Source organism: Erythranthe guttata, chromosome 7 (assembly GCF_056151865.1).
Source record: "Erythranthe guttata isolate IM_541 chromosome 7, IM_541, whole genome shotgun sequence".
Classification (NCBI taxonomy): Eukaryota; Viridiplantae; Streptophyta; class Magnoliopsida; order Lamiales; family Phrymaceae; genus Erythranthe; species Erythranthe guttata.
This window is the reverse complement of record NC_142539.1, coordinates 7442039-7460633: the sequence shown is the minus strand read 5'-3', so window position 1 is coordinate 7460633 and position 18595 is coordinate 7442039. Positions and strand designations below refer to the sequence as shown.

At 33.1% G+C, this 18595-nt stretch overlaps 1 long non-coding RNA gene across 1 annotated transcript; it reads left to right on the top strand.

Annotated features, from left to right (window-relative positions):
• Positions 1-13172: 13172 nt before the first annotated feature.
• On the top strand, positions 13173-15600 carry LOC148769115 (uncharacterized). Its single transcript, XR_016032014.1, has 3 exons — positions 13173-13300; positions 13404-13443; positions 15326-15600. It is a non-coding gene; the product is annotated as an uncharacterized LOC148769115 (long non-coding RNA).
• Positions 15601-18595: the final 2995 nt, after the last annotated feature.

The following is an 18595-nucleotide window of genomic DNA, read 5'->3' as shown; positions in this document are numbered from 1 at the left end:
CCAAACCTATAATATACCTATGTTTCATCCTCCCATTATAAGATTTCCAAATATTTCACTTTGGAAATAAAATAAAAGCCATGTACACAAAAATTGTGCGATTTCATAGTAGTATTTAAGAAAAGACAAATTTATTTAAGAATTAAGAAGAAATCGAGAGATTTTAATTCGGAGAAACTTTAAGAGGACAATTAATAGAAGACAAAACCGGATCATTGATTTTGAAAAGAATTCAAATCAATTTCCTTCACTGTTGTACTCAATTTATAAACTTTATAGTTCACAGCCAACATATAAGTTATCCCACTAAATGCACTAATCCAATATCACAATGAAAATACACGTGCACTAATTAATATAGTAATCCAACTAATTTATGTAACTAAAAACTGAGTAAAAAGCTATATGACAAATAAGTATCACATGTCGACTCCAATGGGCAACCTCCATCTTGATGAAGCATGACATCAATAATAGTATCCTCATATTTCATGTTGAGCTTTGCAAACAAATTCATTTTACATCATTACTATTTTCATGCCTTATAACTAAACTTCGACATATTATCAGATGAAAATATTTTCATTTATATTTATTCCATTTCAATATAACTTTCGCTTAATGTTTTCCATATTATCTGCACATTATTTTAAAATTTTCAGTGATACATTATTCATTTTTATTTTCTGAATTTAACCATTATTAATTAACTTTCAAAATTAGAATGAGTAATTATTAGAGTTAATCAGTGACAAAGAAATTGTAATCGTTTTATCCAAACATATATTTGAAGGATGTGTGCTTGTTTAATAGCGTTTTAGTACTTTTGTTTCAAGCCTAATGAAAATGTTTTTAGTTTGAAACTATGTGAGATGCATATAAGATAAAAATAACAACTTACTGTGTGAATTTTTTTACTGGGAAATAGGATTTTTTTTTTAAATATCATTATTTAAGATTTAATTTGGAAATTTTGATAAATATTTAGAATTTTGATTTTATTAATTACCTTATGTAGGGCGATTACATCTAAGTTGTTGCCCGTCGAACAAAAAGACAACTGTTTGGTACTCCAAAGTGTTTTCTTTGCAAAACTTTATAATTCACAGCCAACATATAAGTTATCCCACTAAATGCACTAATCCAATATTACAATGAAAATACACGTGCACTAATTAATATACTAATCCAACTAATTTATGTAACAAAAAACAGAGTAAAAAGTTATATGACAAATAACTATCGCATGTCGACTCCAATGTGGGCAACCTCCATCTTGATGAAGCATGACATCAATAATACTATCCTCATATTGCATGCTGAGCTTTGCAAACAAATTCATTTAACATCATTACTATTTTCATGCCTTATAAATAAACTTCGACATATTATCACATGAAAATGAAAATATATTTTTTAACAAACTTCCATTGTTCTTTCACTTATATTCGTTCCATTTCAACATAACTTTCGCTTAATGTTTTACATATTATCTGAACATTATTTTAAGTTTTCAATGATACATTATTCATTTTTGTTTTCTGAATTTTACCATTATTAATTAACTTTCACAATTAGAATGAGTAATTATTGGAGCTAATCAGTGACAAGGAAATTGTAATCATTTTATACAGACATAAATTTGAAAGGTTTGTGCATGTTTAATAGCTTTTTAGTACTTTTGTTTCAACCCTAATTAAATTTTTATTAGTTTGAAACCATGGGGAATGCATATAAGATAAAAATAACGACTTACTATGTGATATTTTTTAGAGTGAAATAGGATTTTTTTTTTTAAATATTATTATTTAAGATTATAGTTGGAAATTTTTATAAATACCTAGAATTGGGATTTTATTAATTACCTTATGTAGGGTGAAATTGCAACTAAGTTGTTGCTTATGGAACAAGAAGTCAATTGTTTGGTAATCCAAAGTGTTTTCATTGCAAAAATTCTTAAGTAGCTAACATAAATTCCTATCACATCCAAACCTATAATATACTTAGGTCTCATCCTACTATTATAACATTTCCAAACAATTCACTTTGTAAATAAAATAAAATGCATGTTTATAAAAATTGTGCGATTTCATATTAGTCATTTGAGAAAAGAAAAATCTTTTAAGAATAAAGAAGAAATCAAGAGAGTTTAATTAGGATAAAGATTAAGATGATAATTAATAGAAGATAAAAGAAGATGATTGATTTCGTAAAGAATTCGAATCCATTTCCATCATTGACGTACTCAATTTATAGGCTTTACAATTCATAACCAACTTATAAATTATCCTACTAATTGCACTAATCCACTAATACAATGAAAAATACACGTGCACTAATTAATATACTAATTCAAATAATTTATGTAACTAAAAAAAGAGTAAAATGTTATATGACAAATAACTGTCATATGTCAACTCCCATGGGCAACCTCCCTCTTGATGAAGCATGACATCAATAGTATCCCCATATTACATGATGAGCCTTGCAAACAAATTCATTTTACATCATTACTATTTTCATGCCTTATAAATGAACTTCGACATTTTATCAGATGAACATGAAAATATAAAGTTTACAAAATTCCATTGTTTTAAACTTATATTCATACCATTTCAAGATAACTTTCGCTTAATGTTTTCTATATTATCTGCACATTACTTTAAAATTTTCAATGATACATTATTCATATTTGTTTTCTTAGTTTTATTATTATTAAGTAACTTTCACAATTAGATTAATCATTATATACATACATATATTTCAACGATTTTTGCATGTTTAATAGCATTCTAGTACTTTTTTTGCAACCTTAATTAAAATATTGTTAGATTGAAACCAAGGGAGATGCATATAAGATAAAAATAACAACTTACTGTGTGATGTTTTTTTACGGTGAACTCGGATTCTTTTTTTAAATATCATTATTTAAGATTTACTTTGGAAATTTTAATAAACATTTAGAATTTCGATTTTATTAATTACCTTATGTAGGGTGCGATTACTACTAAGTTGTTGCCCGTCGAACAAGAAGACAACTGTTTGGTAATCCAAAGTGTTTTCGTGCAAAAATTCTGAAGTATGTAACTTATATTCCTATAACATCCAAACCTATAATATACCTATTTCTCATCCTTGCATTATAACATTTCCAAACAAATCAATTTGTAAAATAATAAAAAATAAAAAAATGTATGGATACCCAAATTGTGCGATTTCTTATAGTCATTTGAGCAAAGAAAAATAATTTAAGAATTAAGAAGAAATCGAGAGATAATTAGGAGAAGGATTAAGAGCAGAATTAATAGAATACAAAGGAAGATAATTGATTTCATAAATACTTCACATCCATTTTCTTCATCGTAGAACTCAATTTATAGACATTGGAATTCATAGACAACATATGAATTAACCCACTAAATGCACTAATCCACTATTACTTTGAAAATGCACATGCACCTATTATACAGTAATACAACAAATTTATGTAACTAAAAAAAAGTAAAAAGTTATATGACAAATAACACCCACATATCCACTCCCATGTACAACCTCCTTGTGATCGAGGATGACATTAATAGTATCCCATCTTCCATGGTGAGCTTTGCAAAGAAATTCATTTTACATCATTACTATTTTCATACATAAAAAATAAAATTCTCCATTTTATCAGATGAAAATGAATATATAAAGTTTAACGAAATTCCATTGTTTTTTCATTTATATTCATACTGTTTTAAGATAACTTTCAATTGTGAGAAATAATATTCTTCATATTTTTTGCACATTATTTTATAATTTCATGATACATTAGTCATTTTTGTTTTCTCAATTTTACTATTATTAATTAACTTTCACAATTAGAATGAGTAATTATTAGAGCTAATTAGTGAAAAGGAAAGTTTAATCACTATATCCATATGTATATTTCAACGATTTCTGCATGTTTAACAAGTTTTTAGTACTTGTGTTGCAACCTTAATTAAAATATTGTTAGTTTGAAACCATGGGAGATGCATACAAGATGAAAATAACTTACTGTGTGAAATTCTTTATAGGGAAATAGGATTCTTTTTTTACATGCAATTATTTAAAATTTCATTTGGAAATTTAAATTAATATTTAGAGTTTCAATTTTAATAATTTCTTGATGTAGAAGGCGATTACTACTAAGTTGTTGGCTGTCGAAAAAGAAGACCACTATTTAGTATTCCAAAGCGTTTTCATTGGGAAAGTTCTTAAGTAGATAATGTACCTTCGTATCACAACAAAAAGCTATAATATACCTATGTCTCATCTTACCGTTATATAATTTCCAAACAAATCACTATGTAGAAAACAATGTATGTGTACAAAAATTGTGCGATTACTTAGTACTCATTTGGGCACAAAAAAATAATTTAACAATTAAGAAGAAATCGAGAGATTTTAATTAGGATAAGGATTAAGAGGAGAATTAATAGAAGACAAAAGAAGATAATTGATTTCGTAAAGAATTCAGATCCATTTCTTTCATCGTTGTACTCAAGTTATAGGCATTGAAATTCACAGCCAAAAAAATGGACCTTAATTACTTTTTGTTTCCATACTCTACACTAACCGTCTACAAAAATATTTAAAACATTTTTATTCCTATTAATATAAAATTATTCATGAAGGTTTGTACCCATTCCAAACCTACTAAATTATTATATTTTCATATCAATTGCTTATAAAAAATGATCGTCAAATTATAATAATTGTTTTATGTGATAGAGAATCACCCTGTTTAAAAACTTTTGGGATAGAATTTTCATTGTAAGCAAAGGTTAAAACATAGAAAAAAACATCTAGCGATAGAAAAAACGTGCTAAATATTTATTTGGATTTTCTTTCTTTTTTTTTTTTTTTTTAAAGAGAGTACTTTTTATTTAGATGATATGTGCTAAATCAGGGGAAGAGTTAAACCCTCTAGCACAATATTACATGAAAGTTTAGCAATAGTGTGGGCTAAACAATTACCCGAGCGCTTTACAAAACGTACCGAACAACAATGAAAATCTTGAGATATTCTTCGACAATCTTCCACAATAGCTCCAAAAGATTCAATCGCACTATTTGGAAATTAATTTTAGTGAATAGATCCGAATTAACACGATTGATAAATCTTTTAATATAGAGAAATTACATTGGAAACTAATCATATCAAAAAGAAGAAAAAAAAAAAGTAGTCCAAAAATATGGGTTGGGTTTGTATCTAGAGAATCATGATGCGTAGTTACTAGAAGTCAATCTTGATTCGTTGGGCATTCATCAATTTGATCAGCGATTAAGCTAAAATGAGTTATATATTAATTGCGACTATAGGGAAGACTTTGTATAAGAACAATGTGTTGTTCGAATCACAAAAAGTTGTGAGTCCGCGACTAGCTTATACCTGAACCATTAAGGTCACACTTCTCGTGTCCTAGAGATCCTTGATTGCAACGATCTAAGATGAAGTTGTTAATCTTTGTATAGTTTGAGATCAATATGATTGAATCCAAGCTTCGTAATTGTTGATTATGGATTGGAATAAATAGAGGGAAAAAAATCTGCCGAAATTTAGTGGAATTTCTAAACTGGGAATTTCCTGATTTTATAGGTGCATTGAATCGGATATTTCCAATTTAGCAAATTTGAAAACTACAAGTGACACTCGTATCGACGAGAAATTTATGCTCGTCGCAAATATACAATTGTTATATTTTTCTGGAGCATTCGTTCATTTGGAACGAGACTTAAAAGAGAAGGTCCAAAGGGTTAATGGACCGGATCCACTTAAGTCAACTAGGGTTATTTGATGACCCAATATAAATAGGAGCTTTTTGTGAATTGAGTAGATAACTAAAGACACTAGAAACCCTCTCGTCCAAGTCACCACAGCCAACGTCGGTCGCCGCCTGCCGCACTGTCGTCGCCTTCTGCCACCGGAATTCATCCCTCTTGGTATTTTCTTCTCGTTTCAATTCCCGTTGTAGCCTGACTATCCTATATCTAGTGTTATAGGATTATTGGGTCAAAGATTCGAGGTGAAACCTGATTGGAGGACGAACGAACTACAAATTGGCCGCACGCGCCCCAGTCATGCGTTGCATTTTCCGCCACCGGACCTTGACCGAAGCTGCTGCTCCGGTTCCCTGCTATCCGTACGCTACTCCCCAGCCTGAGTGATGTTGATGATTTTTCGGTTCCGTTCCTTGGAATCTCACGCTTCAAGGGGTGATCGAACCCGTTTTTGCAATTGTTAATTCATAATACGGTTTATAGCAATTTGCAACCTATACTTTGCCTGTTTTTGAGCTTCGCCACCTTAACTAAAAAAAGTTGCACGGGCACACCCAAATATGCATTTTTTACGCACATAACTACCTCGGGCGAATGTTCCCGCGAATCTTCTCATACTCCGGCGCACACGCGTTGCACATGCTTAATTTAAGGGTTTTTTAGTCTTTTAATTTCCACTCCAAAAATTTGTGGGTCCTATTCTTTTCTCTCTTTCTTTCTCATTTTCTCTCTTTGTCTCTGTCCCCATACGCACACACATACAGACATGTATTCTCTAATAATTGAATCTTTCTACTCATGAAATTTTGTTTGATGCTTTCTGCAATTTACTTTGAACTGTAATTCTCTCTTTCATATTAGTTTATTTCTAATAAGTTGACTTCGAGAACATCGTTAACAATTTCTTTTTTTAATTCCTTATCTTGGTCAAGAATTTATGTTTTTTTAAGATTGATGCTCTGTTTCTCCAAATTTTATTCCAAAAGAAGAAAGGGAAAAAAAAGAATTCATCATGAGCAAGAATTTATTCACATTTCTCATCAGAAATGTTATGATTCATCTGTTTCTTTACTCCTTGAATATTAAGCCCAACAAGAAGTGGAAAGAAATCAACAATCTTTGGTGCCACGACCATCAACTCAGACGCAATTCCTTCGCCCTCTTCACCTATAAACTTCCCACCCCACAACATGTTCATCATGACCTTTAGTTCGGTTCTGAAAATCAAGGGCCCAATTTCGACGGGATTTCCTCATGGTCCTTGCGAAGATCATAGAATGAGTCGAGACTTTTGATAATGATCATCTCTTGAGCGAATACTTTTCTCACTGCTCGCCACTGTGGATTGAGCTCAGAAAAAACGACGTCATTTGCACCATAAGTGGCAACAATTGCTACAACAGGAATGTCCCAATTAGTGAAAATAGAGTCTTGATCCCGAATCACCTCTTTTACAACACACAATTTGATCCCAAGAGAAATCTTGAATATTGTACCATATTTGTGCCTCAAGTCTGTGAACTTTTGAAATAAATTGTTGCAAAGAAATGACAAATATCCGAGGATTGGAAGCCAAAGGGGACCTGGTGGCAAGGGAGGATTTGTTTTTCTACTTCATCTGTTAGAGTGTGCGTTTGAGAAAGGGAAGATAGAGAAGGAGAGAGAAAGAGAGAGGAGAAAGAAACAGAGAAAAGAACAGGGCCCACAAATTTTTAGAGTGGAAAAGACTTAAAAACCCTTACACTAAGCATGTGCAATGCGCGTGCGCCGGAATGTGAGAAGATTCACCGGACTATTCGCCCGAGGTGGTTATGTGCGTAAAAAATGAAGGTTTGGTTGTGCACGTGCAACTTTTTTAGTTAAGGTGGCAAAGTGCAAAAACGGGAAAAGTTCATGTGGCGAAATGTTATTAACCCTTCATAATATGATTATGAGTTATTTTCAACTTGCAAAATAATTAGAATCATTACATGAGATTCTTCTTTGATTTGTTTAGATTCGTTAGAGTTAATTTATTTTTAGTTAAATTAATTATTGAGCATGTTTCTGGTGATGGAAGCGATAAGGTACGCGATTAATTCTTATATAATCGTACTTTTGATCACATGAATGTTTTTGGTTTGTGATTTTTTTATTTTTTTTTGTTTCCGCTGCGTGTACGTGCATCGATTTTCAACATTTATAACATGGATACGCATTCTCGGTTCAGGTACATCCTTGTCTTGCTGTGATTTCAACCAAATTCCGTAAGGGAGTTTTCACCCGGATCCTCGAAATGCTCTTCATACCACATAGGACATTTTGATTCACCATGTCCAAGGATTCGGTATAGGAAGCAGAAGTTCGGCAGCCTCTCGTAGCTGAACTCAACCCAAACTTTAGAGCCCTCATATTTGTGAAGAAATAAGTTGCTTCAAGCACTTAGTAACATCCATCAAGACTTTAATTCGCAGGTATTGTGTTGTGTCCATATTTTGGGCCTTCATGAACTGTATGTATGAGCCTATATGATTCCCAATTTGAGTTGCTACTTAAATAGTTCTTTGGGCCATCGAAATATGATATACTCGAACCACAATATTTATTCCATCGATGTCCACTTCACTCTCATTTTCAGCATCAAAGAGTTCTAGTAAAAGAAGGGCTTGCCCATCAACCACCTAGGGACAACCAGCAAGAGTGTGTTTTTTTATTGAGCAGTGGTTGAAATTACCATGAATATTTTTGTTAGAATAGTAAACTAAAACCCTCGCTTTTATCTATGTAAAATGATATTTTATTAATACATTTTTATTATTATATTATGAGATAAAATATTTGGGAATTTTTTGCATTTATACATTAAATTAATTAAATTAAATGCATGTTTTAATATTCTATTCATAGACGAAATGGACAATTACCAGTTCAACACAAGATCATTTCGTCGGCACTTATAGAATATTAAATTAAGCGTTCACAATCTAGATGGATATAAACAATCCATTGGAATAACGATTAAAACACAAACTTAAGCGATATGTCTTGATTGCAGTAAATAGAGAAATACTTCTATAGTTATTTGTCTTAACTTATTGTACTAACACTCTAGGCAAGTCTTGAACGGTCGCCTGAAATAATTATTTCATAACTGAAATTAATGGAATAAGTTATTTCAAGTTATCAGAAAAATACTTGCTCTCTTAATCCATAAATATTTAGCGTATAAAATTTATTGGTACACTCGACTTTGATGTCAATAGAGGGTGACCTCCCAAGAAGGTGGATCAAGAGGCCTGGGGCATTGGGTGGAGGTATTAATTAGTTGGTGAAAATTATTTATTGAAAGGAATCCATCTTTCTAATTTAAGAGATTGATATTAACCATTGAGTAGCTTATAATTTTTGTTTATGCCATCGACTCGGCCGAGTGGATTTATGTATCCAACATAATCAAATAAATTAAGCAGGTAAGACTCATGAAAATATATCAATTCATTTATTTACGAGGCAATAAATTAATTTGATGGTTATAGATTATCTTTATGTGAGGAGAATTAGAGGGTGTTTGGCTAAGCTTATTTTAAACAGCTGATAAGCTCTTACGTCTGATAAGATGTTTTTAGAGTTGAAAAGCTGTACATCTTATTTTTTGGTTTAATTTTTAGAGTGTTTTGATGATGAGATTATTTCCTATTTTCTTAAATAAAAAGGTGGGGTACTTATTTAAAAAGATCTTACTTGGTCTCCAACAGCTTATTTAAAAAAAATTAAGATCTTTTTTTTTTTAAATTTACCAAACACTTTGGAAGAGCTTATAAGCTCTAAAACATCTTATAAGCTCCTTTTAACATCTTATTAGTTTAGCCAACCACTTTCTTAGTGTAATGTAATAACAAGAGCTCGAATGTAATATTTGGGAATATGGAAGAGTGCAGTAATTATTTAGTAGTGGAAGATAATTGTTATTTATAATTAATTAATTAAATTAATTCTTTGAGGATTAATAGTTAATTAATTATGGACACTTTACAAATTAGCTCATTAATGGATACTTTCATAAAGAGGGTCTAGACAATAAACTATTTTATAAAAAAGTCCACACATGGTCTAGAGGTTTATAAAAGACTAAAATAGCCCTCGTATTTTAATATGCTCAAATTTCATGATTTAATCTAATCTAACCTCAATGGACCGCAACTTTCACAAATTATTCAATTTTGATCCAAAACACAATTTTATGGACAATTTCATCCATCACCGCCGTTGACCGCAGGTCTCCTGCATTGACTTTTTTTTTCTTCCTAACTTTTCGCCGGTTTCCGGCGTTGACTTTTTCGATTTTTTTTTCTTCCTGATTTTTCCACCTCCAGTTTCCGGCGTTGATTTTTTTTTCTTTTGGTTCTTTAACATCTTTTTGCCCCCCATTTCAACAGCAATATTGTTGTGGTTAACAGTAATATTAACTATATTACTGTTAAACAACATTAAAATTAATTATACTACAATTTAATACAGTAATATTGCTATAATCTCTAACATAGTAATATTAACACAACAAAAGTGTGTAATAGAGTAATATTAATATGTTGACCGTTCAACAAAGGTAAACATAGTAAAAAGTCAAAAGAATTAATATTACTGTAACAACAATAATATTACCGTCAACTACAGTAATATTATTGTGTTTACAGTAATATTATACAATAATAGACAATAACAATATTACGTTACTCCGTGAATAACTCAAACACAACAAAGAAACCCAAAAAAATAAAAATATTGATGTGGTTGACAGTAATATTATTGTGTTTACAGTTTTTTTACGGTCAACGACAGTAATCTAATTACGTTGACTTATCAACAAATCAAACAAAATAAAAAAAAAATTAACCAAAAAAATAATAGTATTGTCGTTGACTCTAATTGCATTTATCAATGGCAGTACAATTACATAAATGTATTGTCAACGGCATTACAATCACATTAATGTACTGTAGTGACAGTATAATTACGTTAATTTACTGTCAGTGAGAATATAATTACCGTTAACGACAGCACAATTACGGTCAACATGTAGCAGCGGGCGTAAAAAAAACTAAAAAAAGTCAACACCGGAATCCAGCGCGGAAAAAACAGACCAGAAAAAAAAAATCGAAAAATCAACGCCGGAAAATGGCGGCAAAAAAATATTTTTTGAAAAAAAAAAGGTTTGAAACAAAAAAAGTCAAACTTGGATTTTTGTTGTAAATATTGATTAAATAGGAATTACAATTAAGAATTGGGTGTAAGGGGTTGGGGTAATTTCCTCATATACATGAATTTTCCTTTCTTTATAATAAATATTAAAGGGGATGTGCTTATTGGCGAAAGAGATATAGCTCCTAAACTTAAAATAATAAAGATGGTTGGTTATAAACTTATGCACAAAAACACCATTCAATATTAGAAGTACATTCCATGTTTACTCATTATGTCCCTATTATACGCTATTGAGATGATGTATTTAATTGATCAATGTCGAGAAAATATAAAATTAATCCAATATTGTATATTAGAGTTAATATGAAAAAAAATAAAGTCTCCCATGGACAATTATTTCCGGTTATATAGAGTTATGGGAAGTGTTGGATTTTTTTCCATGTAGTCTTTTTCTTGTGCGACTCTAATTCCTTGTAATTTACATAAGGGTCCATTTGGATGGAGGGATTTGGGGAGGGATTTGATTTGGGGAATGGATTTGAAATGACTCCAATTTTGGAGTCATTTGAAATCCATCATTATTGCTCCAAAATCAACTAAAAAGGAGGGGTGGGGATTTGAAATCCATCTCCAAATCCCTCAATCCAAACAAGTCCGAGGGATTTGTTATTATGGATTTGAAATCCCTCCCCCAAATCCCTCCATCCAAATGCACCCTAATAGATATTTGATTAAAGAAAAAAGTCTCTCTCTCTCTCTCTCTTCCGAACGTGTAGAAGTATAAGAGAAGAATTATTCTTTTTCTGTTTGTCAACTATAGTTTTAGTGTCTTTTAGATATATAAGCCCACCTTATAGAAAAACAAGTCCGGGTTATACAATATAAGACTGATGTTTTCAGAACTCCGAATTTCCAATCAAACGATGAAGAGTAAGGACCCGTTCTTGCGCCGAAGATGAGTTCTAAGAAGCACACGAAATAGAAAGTTGTAGATTAATTTTTAATTCTGTAACATATAATCCAATCCGTACAATCAGGGGCAGCAGCGGCAAGACGAGCCACGGCGACGCGTGTGACTCACGTGCGGTCTTCAAGCGGCGCCTGGGGATGCGTGCGGCTTCGGCTCGTGTGCTGCTCCTCGATTCTTCGATCTTCGATCTTCCTACTCTCGGATTTCACCTCGTATACTTCGATCTACTAAACACGTGGCACTAGACACGTAATAGTTAGAAAAACGGAAGAATAGAAAGAAGGAAAGGAATACCAAAAGGGATCAGCCAACGGATGGCCGATTCCGGCAATTTTCCGGTGACAACGGCGCGGTGGCCGCGGGGAGATGCCCGAGAGAGAGAGAGAGTGAGCGGCTAGGGTTAGGGTTTCTGTGTTGTTTTTGTGCAAGACCTATAAATCAAGTATTATAGTGTCATGCATAAAACCCTAACGGGCTTAAGTTGGATCGGGCCCAACAGCTTAAGTTTGTTAGTTCTTTTACTTGCTCGTCTCTCACAATTCAATGATCGGAAAATTGTAACAATTACATTTTCGGAATCATTATAATGTCCTCGTCATTACGAGTGCCAACTCTCGATTTCCAATTTTCCAAAAGTGGAAACCCTAATTCAGTGCACTTTCTAAATTTGGAAACTTCCTGCAACACCCCGCGTCTCCGATAATTTAATTTTTCATTAATTGGCATCTATTTAGTTAACGTGATTTTATCTCTTATGTGAGTTTATTAGTTTAAGATTTTATTTATGTGATAACCGGTGAAATTTCATATAGAATGCATTGTCCGAAATAGTTTTTGGACGAATTTAAATTGATCATCTTAGTTATATATTAATCTAGAGATTAATTACACTCCTTTGTTTGCTAGAATTTATTTTTTAGGAAAATTTTAAATCACATATTTTCTTAAATAAAAATAGAAAATTCCTCCTATTCATCCCGCAATTTTGACCATGGTACAACACAAGACTAAAATTTTCCTTGAGTACAACCCTTCTCTAGGTGAGCCCATGTACATTAAGATTTTCCTTTTTGAATTTCTTTTGGAGAGTTAAATGAAATTGCAAAGAAGTCCCTCTAGATAATTCCTAAGTTTTCATAAATTGCAAAAAGACCACCCTTAATCATTAAGCATGCAAGTCCCTCACAACTCTATAAATAGAACCCAAGCCTTCATCTATTTCTCATTTTTCTCTACACATTCTAAAAATCGAAATCTCTTTCTCCTCTTCTCCCAATTTTCGAAATTAAAGTGTAGGAAAGCCCCAAATTCTCTCTTTCAAGAGTAAAGTTCTTGGCCAAAGGAGTAAGTCTTCTTCCTCTTCTTTCTTTTCTTCATTTTCGAAAATTTCAAGAAACTAAGCTTCTTCTTCCCCTCTTTCTAAAATTTCTTCTTCTTCTCGTTGTAGAAAGGAAAGAACACCCTTCCAAATTTCTAAGAAGATTAAGGTGAGAATTTTCGAACTCTTGCTACAAGTGCTTCAACACTAATAGTATTTTTCTTCTCTTTAATTTCTTGTTAATGTTCTTGTGGTGACCGAAAACTAAAGGAGAAAGAAAATAAAACTTTGTGTTTAATTTATGCTTTGATCATCCATGCATGTACGAATCTAAGCTTTAAATGATATAATCTTGAAGAACTAAGAATAATATTGTAATTTTATTTATGTATATATACTAGACCTGCGTGATCTTAAGGAAACTTCGATCCATGGTTTTCGTAAACCTGCGTGGTCAAAGAAAGTACTTGATCCATGGTTATTTATAATCTATATGTGCTATATATATAAGTATATGTTTCTATGTGTATATATATATATATCGACCTACGCGGTTGTAAGTGTACTCCCTTCGGGTCGAGGAAGCTTACGATCCATGGTTTATGATCTATGAGTAATAAGATAATATACGAAGATAAAAACCGAGAACAATATTAATAAAAATGGAATTTTGTGTGATTGAATTGTTGATGGTTCGAATATTTTGGAAAGAAAATGAGGTAAATGGAAATTTGGTGCTACTTGAAAGAAAACTTCAAGTCTCTTGAGAAAGAGGGGTTGAACTTTAATTAATGAAACTTGGAGATAGTAATTATAAATAACCGAATGCTTTGAGTCATTTTGCTATATGTGTAAATAGGTGATCTATGTTCTTTGCTTGAGTTGTTGTGTGTCTTACTTGCTTTTGTGATTTTGTGACAAACTATGTGCCTTTGTGAAATATGTGGAAATATGTGTGCTTATGTGAAAGCTAACTTTGAATCTGTGAAATGAAGAATATATACTAACTTCACATTGCACGTTTTTAAAGCTAGAAAATCTTGTAAAACATAGATCGAATAAGCACGGGGTATGAGGGACCGGTACCCAAAAAATGAGATGAAGAGTGTGTGGTTTGATTCCACTTATGAAACGGGTTCCAAATAAATGAAGGCTTATTGTCTATGGTTTTACTTGATTTTTCAAAGGATATCTGAACGAAAAATGTTTTCTCACACACCTAATCAAATTGCTTGAAATGAATGAAAGTATGTACTAACCCCACTTGCACGTTTTTAAAATTGGAAAGTCTTGTAAAACATAGATCGAATAAGCACAGGTTATGAGGGACCGGTACCCAAAAAATGAGATGAAGAGTGTGTGGTTTGATTCCACTTATGAAACGGGTTCCAAATAAATGAAGGCTTATTGTCTATGGTTTTACTTGATTTTTCAAAGGATATCCGAACGAAAAATGTTTTCTCACACACCTAATCAAATTGCTTGAAATGAATGAAAGTATGTACTAACCCCACTTGCACGTTTTTAAAATTGGAAAGTCTTGTAAAACATAGATCGAATAAGCACAGGTTATGAGGGACCGGTACCCAAAAAATGAGATGAAGAGTGTGTGGTTTGATTCCACTTATGAAACGGGTTCCAAATAAATGAAGGCTTATTGTCTATGGTTTTACTTGATTTTCCAAAGGATATCCGAACAAAAATGTTTTTCCCACACATTGTATGAGCAGTTGAATGAATGTATGTGTAAAAGAATGACGACCCCCTTCTAAGGGATTTACTCTTATTCCTTATGAAATGAGGAAAGGAAGGTCTAAGAGGTAAAATGAGAATGGTCTAAGAGGTATCCGAGAAGGTAAAGGTAAATTGGTAAAGTTCCTCAATGAAATGACGATTGAGGTAAAATGAAAGGTTTATATTGTGTAATGTGCGATTTGAGATGGTATATATACATATCATAAATATATGCTTGTTTGCCTATGTGTATTCGGTATTTCCTCGGAATACTCATTGAGTCCAAAAGACTCATATAGGTGTTGAAATGCTTGTAGGTACTTTCAATCCCGAGCACGAGTCGTAAAGTTCGAGTCGAGTTCGAGAATCGAGGGATGTGTTCATATGGAAGGCGTGTGGATCTTGTGTGCTCTTAATATAGTTACTTATATAGTTTAATTTTAAAGACTTTCGATATCGTCTTAGATATCTATTATCGTACTCTTCCACCCCTCGGGGGATCTTATTAGTAAGAACATTGCATCTAATAATAATTAGGATTTTGATTTCCTCTTTTTGCCAAACTTCTATATAATGCTTATCGGTTAATTTATATGTTGTGTTCTGCCCTGTTGTTCGATAATCTGTATTAAATATACTTTCTGTGTAGAATTGCATGTAATTTCACAGTGTCACAGGTCTTTCTGTTCGGGTTATTTTGGTAGGTCTTTTGCATCATTTAAATAAGTCACGAATTTATTATGAATTAATTTCCATAACTATGCATATGCTGAGTCATTTTAGGACATGCACCAATATATGACGTTTTTCTTACTCAAATGAATCCATTTAACTTGGAGTATGTTCCTAACTCACTTATCTACTTTGGTATAAAATTTGTTAGTGTTTAGAATAGTGGGGAATTTATAAAGAATTTTCAAAGCTCCCTCCCCTGTTCTGGATTTTCAAATTGTACAGTTGCATGCCTTTAATTATTTCTCTCATATGGTTTATGATATTTTAAAAATGTTTTAAAGGAGTAATTCAGACCCATATGAGAGTATGTGGTTAAATTTTCAAAGTATGTTCATGAAGGGTTTAAGAGAAGTTAATTTTCGAAGTTGATCTACCTAATCTGTCCGAAATTCCTCTCGTTACTCTTGATAATTTAAATAATCTAGTCATTCATGTTCCTTTTGTGATATTTGGTTAATTGTATATGATATGGTATTATGTGGACACTCTTCCTCTGATTCTAAAAGAAAAATTTATGCTTAACTTTCTATTGGTAGAAGGTGATTATTAAAAACGAGCATCCCACACTCATTATTTTCTATAAGTCTTCCGCTAGCATATTCTAAATTACTAAGTAAGTGTAATTAGAAAAGGGGTGTCACATTTCCCGATTTAGAAAGTTCACTAATGCGTTTGCCTATTCTTTTGCTTTTCTTATTCTCATTCATAATTCCAAATTATGAATGTTGGACCCAATCATATTGACTTTCAATCATGCAAAGATAAACCAATTTTACCTTTAACCGTTTATTCAAAGATCTCATGTGCACCAGCAGTGTGACCCTCGATGGTTCAGGTGTAAGCTAGCCGTGGGCCCACAAACCCTTTGTGGTGAAAACTCGTCCCTTAGAGTTACGATTACGATGAAGCTCGTTTACCTTAATCACCCAATGAATCAAGATTGGCGTCTAGCAACTACGCGTCATGATTCCCTAGATACAAATGAAGTGCCTGCAAGAATCTTTAGACATAGTTAACGTACAGTACGATCCCTTCGATTCATATGTCCTGATTGAACTAGAGGCATTGGTTCATCGTGACCTCTTTATTTGTTCAATGACCCTGCGATCGTTCAAAGTGTTGTAATCGTTATGTGCATGACTTAGAGAATCGAATTCTCAAATCATCACTTAGTCAGCTCTGGCCAGAGACTTAAAATGATTACAAACTATCAGAACACACAGGACATCCAAGACTATTCTAGGGATCGAATCCCTGACTACAATGCACAGACCACCCACTAGATTTCGGACTGCACGAACACTGGCCCTTGGGGTGGTCCTCGGTGGAACTCATGGCCAGGTCACGATATAGCTGGTCCTCTAGTGAAGTCACGGTGATATCTAGGTCATAAGGACTAATGGTGTACAACTATACCATAATATCTCTACTCCATTATTGGGAACCACTTAGAGATTTCCCGGGTGAGGGAGTTCAGTGAACTCGTCAACTTACGAGCACCCACTTATGCATGCTGATATCACAATACCATTTACTGATGAGATGCAGTATACATACACTAAGTGCTAGTCTCTTAATGGGAAAGGCCGATATCCTCATTGGTGGCGTAACCCTTCGACTAGGAACACGTTTAACAGTTATAATACTTAAGTAAATATCTCATGATCCTAACGATCAATTACTATTACTTGTAATAACTGTGAGGACTATATCTACGTTTTTAACAAAGGGACAAAGATATAGAATGCCAAGGTGTTTTATCATTGATACGAATAAAGGTTCGTTTATTACAATAATAAATACGAAAGACCACAGCCACATGTTGGCTTGTTGGTCACCAACTCTAACAATCTCCCACTTGACCTAAAGCCAACTACCCATGAATCGCAATCCCATCGACTCTCGATGTTTCTCGTGGACCGATCTCGGTAAAGGCTTCGTGAAGGGGTCTGCAACGTTCTCTTCCGAGGTGACTCGTTCTACTTTAAGTTCACCTCTATCAATTATCTCTTGGATCACATGATACTTTCTCAGAATATTCTTCGGCTTCTAATGAGATCGCGGCTCTTTAGCTTGCGCCACGGCTCCGGTGTTATCAAAGTACAACGGTACTGGATCACTAGCATTAGGAATGACACCTAACTCTTGGATGAACTTCCTTATCCAAGTCCCCTATTTTGCAGCTTCGGACGTTGCAATGTATTCCGCTTCGGTAGAGGAATCGGCCGTCGTGCTTTGCTTGGAACTCTTCCAACACACGGCACCACCATTAAGCGTGAATATAAATCCAGAGTTCGACTTTGAGTCGTCCACATCCGATTGAAAACTAGAGTCGGTAAAGCCCTCTAATTTCAACTCGGCACCCCCATAAACAAAAAATATATCCTTAGTCCTTCATAAGTACTTGAGGATATCTTTCACGGCTTTCCAGTGAGCCGGGCCGGGGTTAGACTGATTTTTTCTTGTGACACTCACAGCATACGCAATATCGGGTCTCGTACATAGCATGCCATACATTATGCTTCATATGGCAGAAGCATAAGGCGTCCTTTTCATCTCCTCAATTTCATTAGGTGTTTGCGGACACATAGATTTCGAGAGACGAACCCCATAGGACATTGGCAAGAATCCCTTCTTGGATTCTTCCATGCTAAACCGTTTCATAACGGTGTCTATGTACATGCTTTGGGATAATCCAAGCATCTTTCTTGCTCTATCTCTATAGATGCGTATTCCCAATACATAAGATGCTTCTCCCAAATCATTCATTGAGAAACGTGTGGACAAGCATGCTTTCGTTTGTTGCAACATTCCTACATCATTCCCAATGAGTAGAATGTCATCACCGTAAA